The sequence below is a fragment of the Rhinoderma darwinii genome, chromosome 4, assembly GCF_050947455.1.
Source record: "Rhinoderma darwinii isolate aRhiDar2 chromosome 4, aRhiDar2.hap1, whole genome shotgun sequence".
Taxonomy (NCBI): domain Eukaryota; kingdom Metazoa; phylum Chordata; class Amphibia; order Anura; family Rhinodermatidae; genus Rhinoderma; species Rhinoderma darwinii.
The window spans coordinates 151,754,379-151,772,418 of NC_134690.1; positions in this window are offsets into that span (position 1 = coordinate 151,754,379).

Below are 18,040 nucleotides of genomic sequence, written 5' to 3' on the forward strand. Positions count from 1 at the left end.
AAGGGGTTAACTGGTAATGTATAGGTAATAGAAATCCACTCACCTATTCAGGTTGTGTTGAGATAATCACAACGCTACTTGATAGCACATTACAGGTATAATCCGCCAGCTCCCATTGCTACCCTGCTAGAGGTAACTCCACTCAGAGGAAGAAAAATGCATGAAAAAATAAAAACTGCAGTACAGGAACGAGGCGACACGCACATCAATCTAGACTGCTGGATCTAGACTGCTCTAGACTGCTGTGTCTTGCTCCCGGTCCCCCACTGCAGTTTTTATCCGTTTATGCTTCATTGTTTTTCGACTGCGTGTAATGGAGACCATAGAGGCCTCTATTACAAATATGGCACAATCAAAGTTGTCCTGGAGGGAAATTCAAATTCCACATGGTATCACTCCATTTTGTCTACAGGCGACAGAGTGAAGTTTAATGCTGTTTGTATTCTATAAATGTAATGAACTCAGATATAATAAGTTATAACCCACAAACATTTCACATTTACCACACAGCAAGTGGGCCTGTGTGCTTTCAAATGTCAGGCCTGAATTTCAGTCCCAGTCCGTCCCCGTATGTATGTGTATATCAAGAATAATTCATTTGTTTAAATAAGACTTCGGTCACATCAAAGGAACTGGAAAAACTAAAAAATGAAGTGCCGGAGCCATTGCATCACAGACACTAAAGGTGCCCAATGGAACCAATTTGCTGTGGCAACGGTACGACATCTGGAATGTATCGGCACGGGTCCAAATCTAATACGATACAGTCCGAATAAATTTGCCACAAATCACAAGTGCCCCAATTGCCCCATTACACTTTGATGTTTCCTAGGACTGTATCCACGTTGGGATTTGCAATTCCACCCCTAAAATTAAAAAAAAATACCATACTGACCAGCTTTGGTCTTTTATAGTGACGCCTGTGATTGGCAGCAGCAATCACATAGGACAAAACGATGCAATCTCAGGAGTCCGGCAGGGACACGTTGCTACGGAGGTGGTGAGAATGATATTTTATTTTTAAACTCTTTTCCCTTTTGTTTTTTATATAATCTGTAAAATGCGGACACGATTTTGTGCGCTGCGAACACCAAAAGTTTTGGATTTTGGCAAAAATGAAACTTTTGGGAAATTCGCACCGAATTCAATTAGTGCTGAATCGATTCACTCATCTCTAATCGCATGTACACATGCGATGTCATGCTACCCCACAAAAATACATTATAGGTGATATCAGGTGATATGGCACATTGCTCATCTGTGAACGCGCTGGCCCAATAATAACTGCCTATAAGTTACCGTGGAACCCTTGCCTAACAAGAACATAACGATTCTTCTTATTTTTTTTATTTAACCCATTCCCGACATCCACCACATATATACAGCGCAGGTGAGGTGGGCGTTTATGGAGCGAGCTTGCTGGCTGAGTCCTATCCATAAAACGAGTGTGTCGACACTTCATTGTAATGAGTGGGATCCCTTAGGTCAATGGTGTAAGAGTAAATGAGATTAAGGTTTATTAAGATTATAGTTTTTTATTAATTATCTGTATCAATTAAAGAATATTCATTGTATAAAAAATGTCTCATAAGCAGTTTTGAAATTAGCTGTTTAAATCAGGAAAACAATTCTAGCCACCACACAGACCAGAGAATGCACATGGCATCCTGAAGTACTATAGATAAGAAAACATTGTTATATATGTCATAAAATTTCGTGCTGAGAAATACAGAACATAGATAATATCATGTGATAGCCTAGACATAGTGAAGCAGTTTACTTTAAGTAAAAGTGACGTATATATCCTACTGATTGGTTGATGGTTTTTAACTGAACGCAGGAAGTTATAAATAAAACTCAAACTCATGGTTATGCTGGAAATCTGCATGATACACCAAACATTGTGTGTGTCTGGGTTATTCTGCGTCCGTATATTGGAACGCATATATGTATACTTGGAAATTGATCGACCTATGAGAGCAACTATAACATCAATGAGAGCAGCTATAGGGGCATTATGCTGTATGGGGAAATTTGATTGGGCATTATACAGCATGGGGGCATCTGTGTGGGCATTATACTGCATGGGAGAATCTATGTGGGCATTATACTGCATAGGGGCATCTGTGTGGGTTTTATATTGTATGGGTGCATTTATGGGGGCATTATACTGTATGATCGCAGCTATGGGGGCATTATACTGTATGGTGGCATCTAGAGGGCATTATACTGTGTTGCTATGCGTGCCGAATCGGTTGTCCCTCTTTGTGATACTTGAAAGTTGGGAGGTACGGAGGAATCCCCGGCCAAAGCATTGCTGACGCTCTTCCTGGGGATTCCACACCTCGAGAAGCCCCTGATGTCACTATCCATATATGGACAGTGACATCAGGGGCTCCTCTAGGTAGCTCCAATGGCGCTATGTACAAAGAGGGGGTTTGTAGGGCTATTTACAGGAGGGTGTGTGTAGTATCTACAAGGGGGGGTGTGTGGTACTATCTAGAGGAGGGCTGGCAGTACCTACAAGGGGACATGTGTGCCATTATCTACAAGGGGGCGTGTGTGGCACAATCTCTTGGGGGGGAAGTGCTTCCTCTTGCAGAAGTTTACCATCAAGGTTACCGGCTCGTGGACCCAGTTTGAGCAGAGTGATGCCCCAGAATGTTAGTGATCGAGTATTACCGTCATGGACAGACCGAACATGTCTAGATAAAGACGTATCCTCTTTGTTGTTAATGGCACAAAAGTGTCTGGAGATTCTTCTCCTCAGTTCTTGAACCATTTTGCCCACATTTAATTTCGGACATGGGCATTTGGCTACATAAACAACTCCACTGCTTTGGCAGTTCATTAATTGTTTGATCTGATAGATTTTACGGCCTAGAGGATTACAAAAGCTTTTAGTAGTAGGCATAGATGGGCAAAAGGAGCATCTACCACAGGGATGGGATCCAATGACTGATGATTTAAGCCAGCATTTAGATGCTGATGAGGACTGGGAATAATGACTACGTACAAGGAAGTCACGTAAATTTTTACCTCTTCGGTAAGTAATACTGGGAGTGATAGATATTTGGTCACAAAGATCAGAGTCCGCATGAAGGATAGGCCAGTATTTTTGTAAGATTTTTGTAACTTGATATGAACAAGCATCAAAAGTGCCAATACATCTAACATTCGAGGACGATTGAGAAGGCTTAAGGCCTGTTTTAGTATTAGTAAGACTTCTATGATTGGTTTCACACAAGAGATCTCTTCTGTCTGTTGCCCTGGCCCTGGCATAGGCCCTGTGAAGACATTTTTTTGGGTAGCCTCAGGCAAGGAATTTTGAAAACAACCCATCACATTCGAATTTGAAAGATTGCTCATCAGAGCACTTTCTTTTTGCTCTCAGGTATTGTCCTACTGGGATTTCCCTCTTTAGTAAAGGAGGATGGTGGCTACCCAAATGTAGAAAGCTATTTGTAGCTGTAGGTTTCCGAGAGATGTTGGTTTGGACACCACCACTAGGGTCCAGGGAGATTCTGAGATCAAGAAATATAATCTCTGTGTGATGTGTATATAAGTGTGTACAGTGAAGGAAATAAGTATTTGATCCCTTGCTGATATTGTAAGTTTGCCCACTGTCAAAGTCATGAACAGTCTAGAATTTTTAGGCTAGGTTAATTTTACCAGTGAGAGATAGATTATATAAAAAAAAAACAGAAAAACACTGTCAAAATAGAGTCACTTTTGGGGAGTTTACACTGTTTTGGTCCCACAAGGGCTTTGCAAACGCGACATGGTGACAAGAATCCGATCCAGCAAAATCTGCACTCCGAAAGCCAAATAGGGCTCCTTCCCTTCTAAGATCTGCCGTGTGCCCAAACAGCAGTTCATGACAACATATGAGGTATTTCCGTACTCTGGAGAAGTTGCTTTACAAACGTTCTGGTTCTTTTTTTCCATTATTTGTTGAGAAAATGAAAAATGTTTATTTTTTATTTTCACTGCCCAATTCTAATAAAAACTATGAAACACCTGTGGGGTCAAATTGCTCACTACACCTCTAGATTAATTCCTCAAGCGGGATATTTCTTCTTTATTCCTTTTGGATGTTGATTTTTATTAGCTAAAACTACATTTTATTGGAAAAATGTAAAAAAAAAATATTTTCACGTCCAAATTCTAATAATATCTATGAAACACCTGTGGGTTCAAAATGCTCACTACACCCCTAGATTAATTCCTTGTGGGGTGTAGTTTCCAAAATGCGTTCTTTTTCGGATTGTTTCCTTTGTTTTGGCATCACCTCTTCTAACCTGACATGGTGCCTAATATATAATCTAATAAAAAGAAGGCCCCAAAATCCACTAGGTGCTCCTTTGCTTCTGAGGCCTGTGCTTCAGTCCATTAGCACATAATGCCATGTGGGGTATTTCTAAAAACTTCGGAATCTGGGCAATAAATATTGAGTGGTGTTTCTCTTGTAAAATCTTCTGTGTTACAGAAAAAATAAGATGAATTTCTGCAAAAAAAATTAAATTTGCAAATTTCACCTCTACATTGGTTTAATTCTTGTGAAACGTCTAATGGGTTAAGAAACTTTCTAAATGATGTTTTGAATAGTTTGAGGGGTGCAGTTTTAAAATGGGGCGATTTATGGGGGATTTCTAATATATAAGGCCCTCAAAACCACTTAAGAACTGAACTGGTCCATGAAAAAATAGCGTTTTGAAATGTTCTTGAAAATGTGAGAAATTGCTGCTAAAGTTCTAAGTCTTGTAATGTCCTAGAAGAATAAAAGGATGTTCAAAAAACAATGTAAACATAAAGTAAACATATGAGAAATGTAAACCAGTAACTATTTTGTATGGTATTACTATCGGTTTTACAAGCAGATACATTTAAATTTAGAAAAAAAAATCACTAACACAAAGTCCAATATGTCACGAGAAAACAATCTCAGAATCACTTGGATAGGTAAAAGCATTCCAAAGTTATTACCACATAAAGTGTCAGATTTGAAAAATGAGGCTCTGTCAGGAAGGTCAAAAGTGGTCACAGGGGGAAGGGGTTAACTGGTAATGTATAGGTAATAGAAATCCACTCACCTATTCAGGTTGTGTTGAGATAATCACAACGCTACTTGATAGCACATTACAGGTATAATCCGCCAGCTCCCATTGCTACCCTGCTAGAGGTAACTCCACTCAGAGGAAGAAAAATGCATGAAAAAATAAAAACTGCAGTACAGGAACGAGGCGACACGCACATCAATCTAGACTGCTGGATCTAGACTGCTCTAGACTGCTGTGTCTTGCTCCCGGTCCCCCACTGCAGTTTTTATCCGTTTATGCTTCATTGTTTTTCGACTGCGTGTAATGGAGACCATAGAGGCCTCTATTACAAATATGGCACAATCAAAGTTGTCCTGGAGGGAAATTCAAATTCCACATGGTATCACTCCATTTTGTCTACAGGCGACAGAGTGAAGTTTAATGCTGTTTGTATTCTATAAATGTAATGAACTCAGATATAATAAGTTATAACCCACAAACATTTCACATTTACCACACAGCAAGTGGGCCTGTGTGCTTTCAAATGTCAGGCCTGAATTTCAGTCCCAGTCCGTCCCCGTATGTATGTGTATATCAAGAATAATTCATTTGTTTAAATAAGACTTCGGTCACATCAAAGGAACTGGAAAAACTAAAAAATGAAGTGCCGGAGCCATTGCATCACAGACACTAAAGGTGCCCAATGGAACCAATTTGCTGTGGCAACGGTACGACATCTGGAATGTATCGGCACGGGTCCAAATCTAATACGATACAGTCCGAATAAATTTGCCACAAATCACAAGTGCCCCAATTGCCCCATTACACTTTGATGTTTCCTAGGACTGTATCCACGTTGGGATTTGCAATTCCACCCCTAAAATTAAAAAAAAATACCATACTGACCAGCTTTGGTCTTTTATAGTGACGCCTGTGATTGGCAGCAGCAATCACATAGGACAAAACGATGCAATCTCAGGAGTCCGGCAGGGACACGTTGCTACGGAGGTGGTGAGAATGATATTTTATTTTTAAACTCTTTTCCCTTTTGTTTTTTATATAATCTGTAAAATGCGGACACGATTTTGTGCGCTGCGAACACCAAAAGTTTTGGATTTTGGCAAAAATGAAACTTTTGGGAAATTCGCACCGAATTCAATTAGTGCTGAATCGATTCACTCATCTCTAATCGCATGTACACATGCGATGTCATGCTACCCCACAAAAATACATTATAGGTGATATCAGGTGATATGGCACATTGCTCATCTGTGAACGCGCTGGCCCAATAATAACTGCCTATAAGTTACCGTGGAACCCTTGCCTAACAAGAACATAACGATTCTTCTTATTTTTTTTATTTAACCCATTCCCGACATCCACCACATATATACAGCGCAGGTGAGGTGGGCGTTTATGGAGCGAGCTTGCTGGCTGAGTCCTATCCATAAAACGAGTGTGTCGACACTTCATTGTAATGAGTGGGATCCCTTAGGTCAATGGTGTAAGAGTAAATGAGATTAAGGTTTATTAAGATTATAGTTTTTTATTAATTATCTGTATCAATTAAAGAATATTCATTGTATAAAAAATGTCTCATAAGCAGTTTTGAAATTAGCTGTTTAAATCAGGAAAACAATTCTAGCCACCACACAGACCAGAGAATGCACATGGCATCCTGAAGTACTATAGATAAGAAAACATTGTTATATATGTCATAAAATTTCGTGCTGAGAAATACAGAACATAGATAATATCATGTGATAGCCTAGACATAGTGAAGCAGTTTACTTTAAGTAAAAGTGACGTATATATCCTACTGATTGGTTGATGGTTTTTAACTGAACGCAGGAAGTTATAAATAAAACTCAAACTCATGGTTATGCTGGAAATCTGCATGATACACCAAACATTGTGTGTGTCTGGGTTATTCTGCGTCCGTATATTGGAACGCATATATGTATACTTGGAAATTGATCGACCTATGAGAGCAACTATAACATCAATGAGAGCAGCTATAGGGGCATTATGCTGTATGGGGAAATTTGATTGGGCATTATACAGCATGGGGGCATCTGTGTGGGCATTATACTGCATGGGAGAATCTATGTGGGCATTATACTGCATAGGGGCATCTGTGTGGGTTTTATATTGTATGGGTGCATTTATGGGGGCATTATACTGTATGATCGCAGCTATGGGGGCATTATACTGTATGGTGGCATCTAGAGGGCATTATACTGTGTTGCTATGCGTGCCGAATCGGTTGTCCCTCTTTGTGATACTTGAAAGTTGGGAGGTACGGAGGAATCCCCGGCCAAAGCATTGCTGACGCTCTTCCTGGGGATTCCACACCTCGAGAAGCCCCTGATGTCACTATCCATATATGGACAGTGACATCAGGGGCTCCTCTAGGTAGCTCCAATGGCGCTATGTACAAAGAGGGGGTTTGTAGGGCTATTTACAGGAGGGTGTGTGTAGTATCTACAAGGGGGGGTGTGTGGTACTATCTAGAGGAGGGCTGGCAGTACCTACAAGGGGACATGTGTGCCATTATCTACAAGGGGGCGTGTGTGGCACAATCTCTTGGGGGGGAAGTGCTTCCTCTTGCAGAAGTTTACCATCAAGGTTACCGGCTCGTGGACCCAGTTTGAGCAGAGTGATGCCCCAGAATGTTAGTGATCGAGTATTACCGTCATGGACAGACCGAACATGTCTAGATAAAGACGTATCCTCTTTGTTGTTAATGGCACAAAAGTGTCTGGAGATTCTTCTCCTCAGTTCTTGAACCATTTTGCCCACATTTAATTTCGGACATGGGCATTTGGCTACATAAACAACTCCACTGCTTTGGCAGTTCATTAATTGTTTGATCTGATAGATTTTACGGCCTAGAGGATTACAAAAGCTTTTAGTAGTAGGCATAGATGGGCAAAAGGAGCATCTACCACAGGGATGGGATCCAATGACTGATGATTTAAGCCAGCATTTAGATGCTGATGAGGACTGGGAATAATGACTACGTACAAGGAAGTCACGTAAATTTTTACCTCTTCGGTAAGTAATACTGGGAGTGATAGATATTTGGTCACAAAGATCAGAGTCCGCATGAAGGATAGGCCAGTATTTTTGTAAGATTTTTGTAACTTGATATGAACAAGCATCAAAAGTGCCAATACATCTAACATTCGAGGACGATTGAGAAGGCTTAAGGCCTGTTTTAGTATTAGTAAGACTTCTATGATTGGTTTCACACAAGAGATCTCTTCTGTCTGTTGCCCTGGCCCTGGCATAGGCCCTGTGAAGACATTTTTTTGGGTAGCCTCAGGCAAGGAATTTTGAAAACAATCCATCACATTCGAATTTGAAAGATTGCTCATCAGAGCACTTTCTTTTTGCTCTCAGGTATTGTCCTACTGGGATTTCCCTCTTTAGTAAAGGAGGATGGTGGCTACCCAAATGTAGAAAGCTATTTGTAGCTGTAGGTTTCCGAGAGATGTTGGTTTGGACACCACCACTAGGGTCCAGGGAGATTCTGAGATCAAGAAATATAATCTCTGTGTGATGTGTATATAAGTGTGTACAGTGAAGGAAATAAGTATTTGATCCCTTGCTGATATTGTAAGTTTGCCCACTGTCAAAGTCATGAACAGTCTAGAATTTTTAGGCTAGGTTAATTTTACCAGTGAGAGATAGATTATATAAAAAAAAAACAGAAAAACACTGTCAAAATTATATATATTTATTTGCATTGTGCACAGAGAAATAAGTATTTGATCCCCTACCAACCATTAAGAGTTCAGCCTCCTCCAGACCAGTTACACGCTCCAAATCAACTTGGTGCCTGCATTAAAGACAGCTGTCTTACATGGTCACCTGTATAAAAGACTCCTGTCCACAGACTCAATTAATCAGTCTGACTCTAACCTCTACAACATGGGCAAGACCAAAGAGCTTTCTAAGGATGTCAGGGACAAGATCATAGACCTGCACAAGGCTGGAAAGGGCTACAAAACCATAAGTAAGACGCTGGGCGAGAAGGAGACAACTGTTGGTGCAATAGTAAGAAAATGGAAGACATACAAAATTACTGTCAATCGACATTGATCTGGGGCTCCATGCAAAATCTCACCTCGTGGGGTATCCTTGATCCTGAGGAAGGTGAGAGCTCAGCCGAAAACTACACGGGGGGAACTTGTTAATGATCTCAAGGCAGCTGGGACCACAGTCACCAAGAAAACCATTGGTAACACATTACGCCATAATGGATTAAAATCCCCCCCTGCTCAAGAAGGCACATGTACAGGCCCATCTGAAGCTTGCAAATGAACATCTGGATGATTCTGAGAGTGATTGGGAGAAGGTGCTGTGGTCAGATGAGACTAAAATTGAGCTCTTTGGCATTAACTCAACTCGCCGTGTTTGGAGGAAGAGAAATGCTGGCTATGACCAAAAGAACACCGTCCCCACTGTCAAGCATGGAGGTGTAAACATTATGTTTTGGGGGTGTTTGTCTGCTAAGGGCACAGGACTACTTCACCGCATCAATGGGAGAATGGATGGAGCCATGTACCATCAAATCCTGAGTGACAACCTCCTTCCCTCCACCAGGACATTAAAAATGGCTCGTGGCTGGGTCTTCCAGCACGACAATGACCCGAAACATACAGCCAAGGCAACAAAGGAGTGGCTCAAAAAGAAGCACATTAAGGTCATGGAGTGGCCTAGCCAGTCTCCAGACCTTAATCACATCGAAAACTTATGGAGGGAGCTGAAGATCCGAGTTGCCAAGCGACAGCCTCGAAATCTTAATGATTTACAGATGATCTGCAAAGAGGAGTGGGCCAAAATTCCATCTAACATGTGTGCAAACCTCATCATCAACTACAAAAAACGTCTGACTGCTGTGTTTGCCAACAAGGGTTTTGCCACCAAGTATTAAGTCTTGTTTGCCAAAGGGATCAAATACTTATTTCTCTGTGCACAATGCAAATAAATATATATAATTTTGACTATGTGATTTTCTGTTGTTTTTTTTTATATATAATCTATCTCTCACTGGTAAAATTAACCTAGCCTAAAAATTCTAGACTGTTCATGACTTTGACAGTGGGCAAACTTACAAAATCAGCAAGGGATCAAATACTTATTTCCTTCACTGTATATATATATTCGTATGTATGTCTAGATATATCTTTATGTACAGTATATTTGTGTATCATTTTTTATTTGTGGAGGGCAGCAATAGAGCGTGCCGCACAGGGCGCCATCCAACCTAAGGCCGACCCTGGTTGTGTGGCACTATCTACAAGGGGAGGTGTGTGGCAATATCTACAGGGGCCTGTGTGGCACTACCATGCATTCTCATTAGCCTCAGTTATACAATCTGTTTTAGTCAGGCACTGACCTCTTTATTTTCTTTTAATTTATTGTTAACTCCCTTATAGAACTATATCATTTGTAAAATGTACAAATGGTTTTATGCTCAAGGTGAAAAATAAATTACATCTCATTGATTGGTAGAGAAAGCAAACATGGCGAGGGGGAAGGAAATGTTGGGTAAAGAGGTTTTGGGGGGGGAAGAGGTGCAAACTGAATCTTTGCCCCGGGTGCAGGAGAGCCTAGCTACGCCTTTATTATTCAAACAAAAGCATTGTACTCAGACAGTCCGAAGGATGTGCTCCCACTAACTGTGGTTGTGTATATTTACACTATAAAACAAACATTTCTTTATTGATATGCACTAAAAGACAATACAAGTATGACTCTAGGACCACGCAGGGGAAACCTTGATCATTTACTTTAGAAAACAGAGGCTAAGAGGATCTACAGGTTAGATTCACTCTGTCCTAAAGAACTAAATGAGAGTTTTACCTTTACACCTTTTTTCTTCAGAGGCTAGCGGACGTTGTGCTTTATGATTTTGATTTCTATTAAATAACTTTTGCAGCTTACAGTTGATGCAACAAATAATAGTGTTTATTAACCATAAAGCCCCGTAGTTAAATAATGATGAGCTAATATACAGCTTTAATGCATTACCACTAGAATACTGGCAAGTCTTTTTGTTAGGCGCAATAGGGCATATTAACTATCTTTGATATTACATCTACATGTGTGAAATAAAGGCAAAAAGTAATAAAAAAAAGAACACAAACATAATATATGTTGATATATTTTTAATGACTACTACCGTATTTTCTAATACTATTACTGTATATTCTAAATAATACGAGCGTAGCATTGCCTCAGCTCATGTGTAAACCTATGTTCTATATGATTACACTATTCTATACTGGCAAATTACTACTGTGTAAAAATTGTGTTTAGATAAAAAATGTGTCCAGTAAAAAAGATGTCTGCATAACAGTATTGCTATAAGCTATATATACAAGCCTATACTTTTCACATAGTGACACGTCCTTCCTAAGTGACGCTTCACTGGCTCTCCACCCCCTCTCGTTATACAGTGACGCGTCTTGTGACGCTCTGGAACATCCTGCTATACTCCCAAATAAGGACCAATCAGGAAGCGAGTTACTTTTGCTACTGTAGTTAGGGGCCACCTGATTGGTTATCGGATCAAGAGGGAAGTTCATTTAAAGATACTCCAGAGTACCCACGGGCGTCATTGAAACAGCCATTCTCACCTGATGATGCCACTTTACGTGGCGAAACATGTGGGGAGGCTGACTTAGGGACCTATTTTTGTTATTTTACTATACACAATCCACATATGACTAGCCTCACAATTGATAAATAAGTAGAAAAAGTAGAGAAAATGATCCAGCGCTGCAGGAGTGTGTTTTAAAAAGGAACGTATTCCTAAATTTATTGTCAAAAAATGTTAAAAAAGTATAGCAGGCAGACTTGGTAGCAAGGCAGCAACAGGTAGGTATATTGAGCCTACGCGTTTCAAGCACATCGAGTGCTCTTAATCATGGTTATGATTATGAGTTTAGTGACAGTAGAGGGACAAGAGGGGTGTATAGAGATCAGTGTGCGGAGCAATTTCTTTATAGGAGGAATGCCTCCATGCCTTTCCAGTTGTAGCTGATAGCAGAAAGTCAATTAGGAGGAATGCCTCTAATGTCTTGAATGCATCTTCTTGTTTCCAATCATATACAGTACTTATGTCAGTAAGAATATCCTCAATGAACGTAGAAGATATTGATATCTCTAACACATAAGCTTGCAAACAAATGATTTTGATTATCTATCGAATTTTCAGTGACGTTATCATCATTTTAATCCCAAATAATTGAAATATATATTGAAACAGCATTGATATCATCCTATAGCATCATAAAAGGGTATATTGAATATCTCTCTTCCCTCTACAGATTTGCTCATCAATACCAGATTGAAAGTATAATATTTATAATTGGTAAAGGCAGTCCATGGATTAAATTTTTTATTCACAATTGTTTGTCCTGAGTAGGGTTAGTAAAAAACTCTTTAGTACATATCAATAAAGAAATGTTTGTTATATAGTGTAAATATACACAACCAATTACACGTTTTAAAAAATGGCCGCGTAAAAAATGGCCCGTTGGAACAGAACGCCGTTTTTCCCATTAAAATCAATGGGCAGATGTTTGAAGGTGTTTTGCTTCTGATTTTACAGCCATTTTTCGGGCGGTTTACGGCCCGAAAAACGGCCGAAAATAGCCTGTGTGGAATTATGAGGCAGATTTTGATCTGCCTGCATGCAGTTTGCCGTGTTTTTTGCTGTGTTTTTCGCCCGCGGCCATTTATCGCCACGGGAAAAAACGCCAAGAAATTTGTTTTCTCTGCCTCCCCTTGCTGTCAATGGGAGGTCAGAGACGTATATGGCAAAAGATAGCGCATGTCGCTTCTTTTTCCCGCGAGCCGTTTTTTTAAGCTCCAGTAAAAAAACGCCTCCGCCTCCCATTGAAATCAGTGGGAGGCATTTTCAGCCGTTTTTTAGTGTGTTTTCTGATGCGGTTTCCGCGTCAAAAACTCAGTGTGAACTGGCCCTTAGGCTTCTTTGCACCTATATACACGTTTTGTTTCCTTTTGTTGGAATGTGCTGATCAAATTTTGTGGTCTCTTATGTATTATATATATTTATATCTATATATATATATATATATATATATATATATATATATATATATATATATATATAGATATATATAGTGAAGGAAATAAGTATTTGATCCCTTGCTGATTTTGTAAGTTTGCCCATTGTCAAAGTCATGAACAGTCTAGAATTTTTAGGCTAGGTTAATTTTACCAGTGAGAGATAGATTATATTTTTTTAAAAAAACAGAAAATCACATAGTCAAAATTATATATATTTATTTGCATTGTGCACAGAGAAATAAGTATTTGATCCCCTACCAACCATTAAGAGTTCAGCCTCCTCCAGAGCAGTTACACGCTCCAAATCAACGTGGTGCCTGCATTATAGACAGCTATCTTAGGCTATGTTCACACGGAGTATTTTGGGGGAGGAATATCTGCCTCAAAATTCCGTTTGGAACTTTGAGGCAGATATTCCTCTCCCTGCACGCCGATTTTCGCGGCAATTATCGCGCCGTTTTTCGCCCGCGGCCATTGAGCGCCGCGGGCATAAAACAGCGAGAAATACGCTTTCTCCTGCCTCCCATTGAAGTCAATGGGAGGTCGGAGGCGGAAGCGCCCGAAGATAGGGCATGTCGCTTCTTTTTCCCGCGAGGCAGTTTTACTGCTCGCGGGAAAAAGACGCCGACGCCTCCCATTGAAATCAATGGGAGGCGTTCTCGGGCCGTTTCTGCCGAGTTTTGCGACGCGGTTTCCGCGTCAAAAAACTCGGCAAAATACCCCGTGTGAACATAGCCTTACATGGTCACCTGTATAAAAGACTCCTGTCCACAGACTCAATGAATCAGTCTGACTCTAACCTCTACAACATGGGCAAGACCAAAGAGCTTTCTAAGGATGTCAGGGACAAGATCATAGACCTGCACAAGGCTGGAATGGGCTACAAAACCATAAGTAAGACGCTGGGTGAGAAGGAGACAACTGTTGGTGCAATAGTAAGAAAATGGAAGACATACAAAATGACTGTCAATCGACATCGATCTGGGGCTCCATGCAAAATCTCACCTCGTGGGGTATCCTTGATCCTGAGGAAGGTGAGAGCTCAGCCGAAAACTACACGGGGGGAACTTGTTAATGATCTCAAGGCAGCTGGGACCACAGTCACCTAGAAAACCCTTGGTAACACATTACGCCGTAATGGATGAAAATCCTGCAGTGCCCGCAAGGTCCCCCTGCTCAAGAAGGCACATGTACAGGCCCGTCTGAAGTTTGCAAATGAACATCTGGATGATTCTGAGAGTGATTGGGAGAAGGTGCTGTGGTCAGATGAGACTAAAATTGAGCTCTTTGGCATTAACTCAACTCGCCGTGTTTGGAGGAAGAGAAATGCTGCCTATGACCCAAAGAACACCGTCCCCACTGTGAAGCATGGAGGTGGAAACATTATGTTTTGGGGGTGTTTCTCTGCTAAGGGCACAGGACTACTTCACCGCATCAATGGGAGAATGGATGGAGCCATGTACCTTCACTGTATATATATATATATATATATATATATATATATATCTATAAAACTATTAACCCCTTCCCAGGGACGAGTTGTAGATTTTCCCAGCACCATTTTTTGTTCCATACAGGGTGGGCCATTTATATGGATACACCTAAATAAAATGGGAATGGTTGGTGATATTAACTTCCTGTTTGTGGCACATTAGTATATGGGAGGGGGGAAACTTTTCAAGCTGGGTGTTGACCATGGCGGCCATTTTGAAGTCGGCCATTTTGTATCCAACTTTAGTTTTTTCAATGGGAAGAGGGTCATGTGACACATCAAACTTATCGAGAATTTCACAAGAAAAACAATGGTGTGCTTGGTTTTAACGTTACTTTAATCTTTCATGAGTTATTTACAAGCTTCTCTTTGTTTACAGCCATTGACATGTCGCAGAGGTTAACACGTGAGGAGCGGATAGAAATTGTGTTGATGTCTGGTGAACGCAGTACCCGGGTCATTGCAGCAGATTTCAATGCAAGACACCCTACGAGACCACCCATCTCCCATGCTACAGTTTGCAAACTGCTTGCCAAGTTTCGTGAAAATGGTTCAGTGTTGGATTTGCCCAAATGTGGATGCATGAAAACTGTCACTAATGAAGAAACATCAGTGGCTGTCCTAGCTTCATTCAGCAAGAGCCCACAGCGTAGCACTCGCCGCATGTCACTGGAGAGTGGCATCAGTCGAACATCCCTTCGGTGGATATTAGCTACTCACAAATGGCACCCTTATAAACTCCTGCTGCTGCAGCATCTCAACGAGGATGACCCAGATCGGCACACTGAATTTGCAGAATGGGCAAAACAAAGATTGGAACAGGACCCTCAGTTTACACAGAACATTTTGTTCAGTGATGAGGCAAACTTTTATGTGAATGGTGAAGTTAACAAACAAAACCACCGCTATTGGTCTGACACTAACCCACATTGGATAGATCCCTCCAAGACTGTTGGAACACAAAAATTGATGGTATGGTGTGGTATATGGGGTACAAAGATAGTGGGGCCATTCTTCATCAATGGAAACCTCAAGGCCACGGGATATCTGAAATTGCTACATGATGACGTGTTTCCCTCTTTATGCACTGAAGCTGGCACGTTCCCCGAGTTTTTCCAGCAAGATGGTGCACCACCACATTATGGGTGTCAGGTCCGAGCATTCCTAGATGAACAGTTTCCTGGAAAGTGGATTGGTCGTCGTGGGCCAGTTGAATGGCCTCCTAGGTCTCCCAATCTGACCCCCTTAGACTTTTATCTTTGGGGTCATCTGAAGGCAATTGTCTATGCTGTGAAGATACGAGATGTGCAGCAACTGAAACTACGGATACTGGAAGCCTGTGCTAGCATTTCCCTTGTGGTGTTGCTATCAGTGTGTGAAGAGTGGGAGAAGAGGGTTGCATTGACAATCCAACACAATGGGCAGCACTTTGAACACATTTTATAAGTGGTCAGAAACTTGTAAATAACTCATGAAATAAAGTAACGTTAAAACCAAGCACACCATTGTTTTTCTTGTGAAATTCTCGATAAGTTTGATGTGTCACATGACCCTCTTCCCATTGAAAAAACTAAAGTTGGATACAAAATGGCCGACTTCAAAATGGCCGCCATGGTCAACACCCAGCTTGAAAAGTTTCCCCCCTCCCATATACTAATGTGGCACAAACAGGAAGTTAAAATCACCAACCATTCCCATTTTATTTAGGTGTATCCATATAAATGGCCCACCCTGTATAATGTAGTGGGAAACTGGAAGCAAAATATATGTGGGGTGGAATAGGAAAAAAACAGCGATTGCTCAATCTTTTGGGTGGTTTTGTTTTTACGGCGTTCACCGAGCGGTAAAATCTGCATGTTAACCTTATTCTGTGGGTCAATTCGATTACGGCGATACCAAATTTCTAGTTTTTTTTATGTCTTACTACTTTTACAAGGGAAAAACTGTTTGTTAAAAATAAAATGTTAGTTTTGTCGCCATATTCTGAGAGCCATAACGGTTTTATTTTTCAGTAGATTTAGCAGTATGAGGGCTTATTTTTTTGCGGGGCGAGCTGTAGTTTATATTGGTACCATTTTGATCACTTTTTATTTCATTTTTTGTGGGAGATGAAGTGACCACAAAACAGCAATTCTGAAGTTTTTAATTTTTTTATGGCGTTCACCTTGCGGACTAAATAAAGATATATTGTAACAGTTCAGACTTACAAATGTGTCAATACCAGTTATATTAATGTAATTTTTTTTTTATTGCGCTTATATAGGAAAAAATTGTTTTTTTAACTTAATTTTGTATTTATTTTTTTACTTGTCCCCTTAGGGGACTTGAACCAGCGATCTTGCACGATATACTGCAATACTAATTTATTGCAGTATATCGTGATTCTGCCGAGTACTTCATAAGAGTACAAAGATGGGGGACCTAGGGACCATCATCAGGCCCCCATGCCAACCAACAGCACCTCCCGATCTCGCCGCGGGCCGTTGGAACGTCACACAGGGTCACCCCCGTCTTTAGTCATTTATATGCGTCGGCCGCTATTGACCGCGGCATTTAACGGGTTAAACAAGCGGGATCGCGCTCGACCAGGATCCTGCTCGTTACCCGGAAGTGTCGGCTGCCACACACAGCCGACACGCTCGTCCTATGGAGCAGACTCAGCCCGTGAGGCCGCTCCATACTCCCCCACACGACGTGCGCCGTATATATATGGCGGAAGGGGTGTAAAGTTAAAAGAAAAAAAAACCTTTTCCCACTTTCCCCCAAGCACAATGTAAAAAAATGAATGAACTGGTGTAGCAGCGTCTGTAATGGTCCAAACTATTAGCACATAACATTATTTAACCTGCACAATAAATGCTGTAAAAAAAAATGTAAACGCCAGAATCGCTGTTTTTTGGTCACTTCAACAAAAAAATTGAATAAAAAGTGATCAAAAAGTCTCATGTACCCCAAAATGGAACCAAAAGAAATAACAGCTCGCCCCGACCGAAAAACAAAAAAGTCATGGATCTCAGAATGTGGTGGCTCAAAGCAAATTTTACTTTTACAATAATTTTTCTCCTTGTTTCGGAGCCGTTTTTCATTGACTCCATTAAAAACCAGCTCAAATAACGTCCGTAAAATACGCCGCGAAAAACACATATTTTTATTAGAAATGTGGTATCGCCGTAATCGTATTGACCAATACAATAAAATTAACATCCCATTTTTGCCGCACGGTAAAAGCTGTAAATTCGAAACTCCACAAAAATGGAGGAATCCCTGTTTTTTTCCCCATTCCACCCCGCAAAGAAATGTTTTCCACTTTCCCAGTACATTATTTAGTACAATAAATGGTGCCGTGAAAATCTAGAACTCGTTCCACAAAAAAATCAGCTATATCGCGGAAAAATAAAAA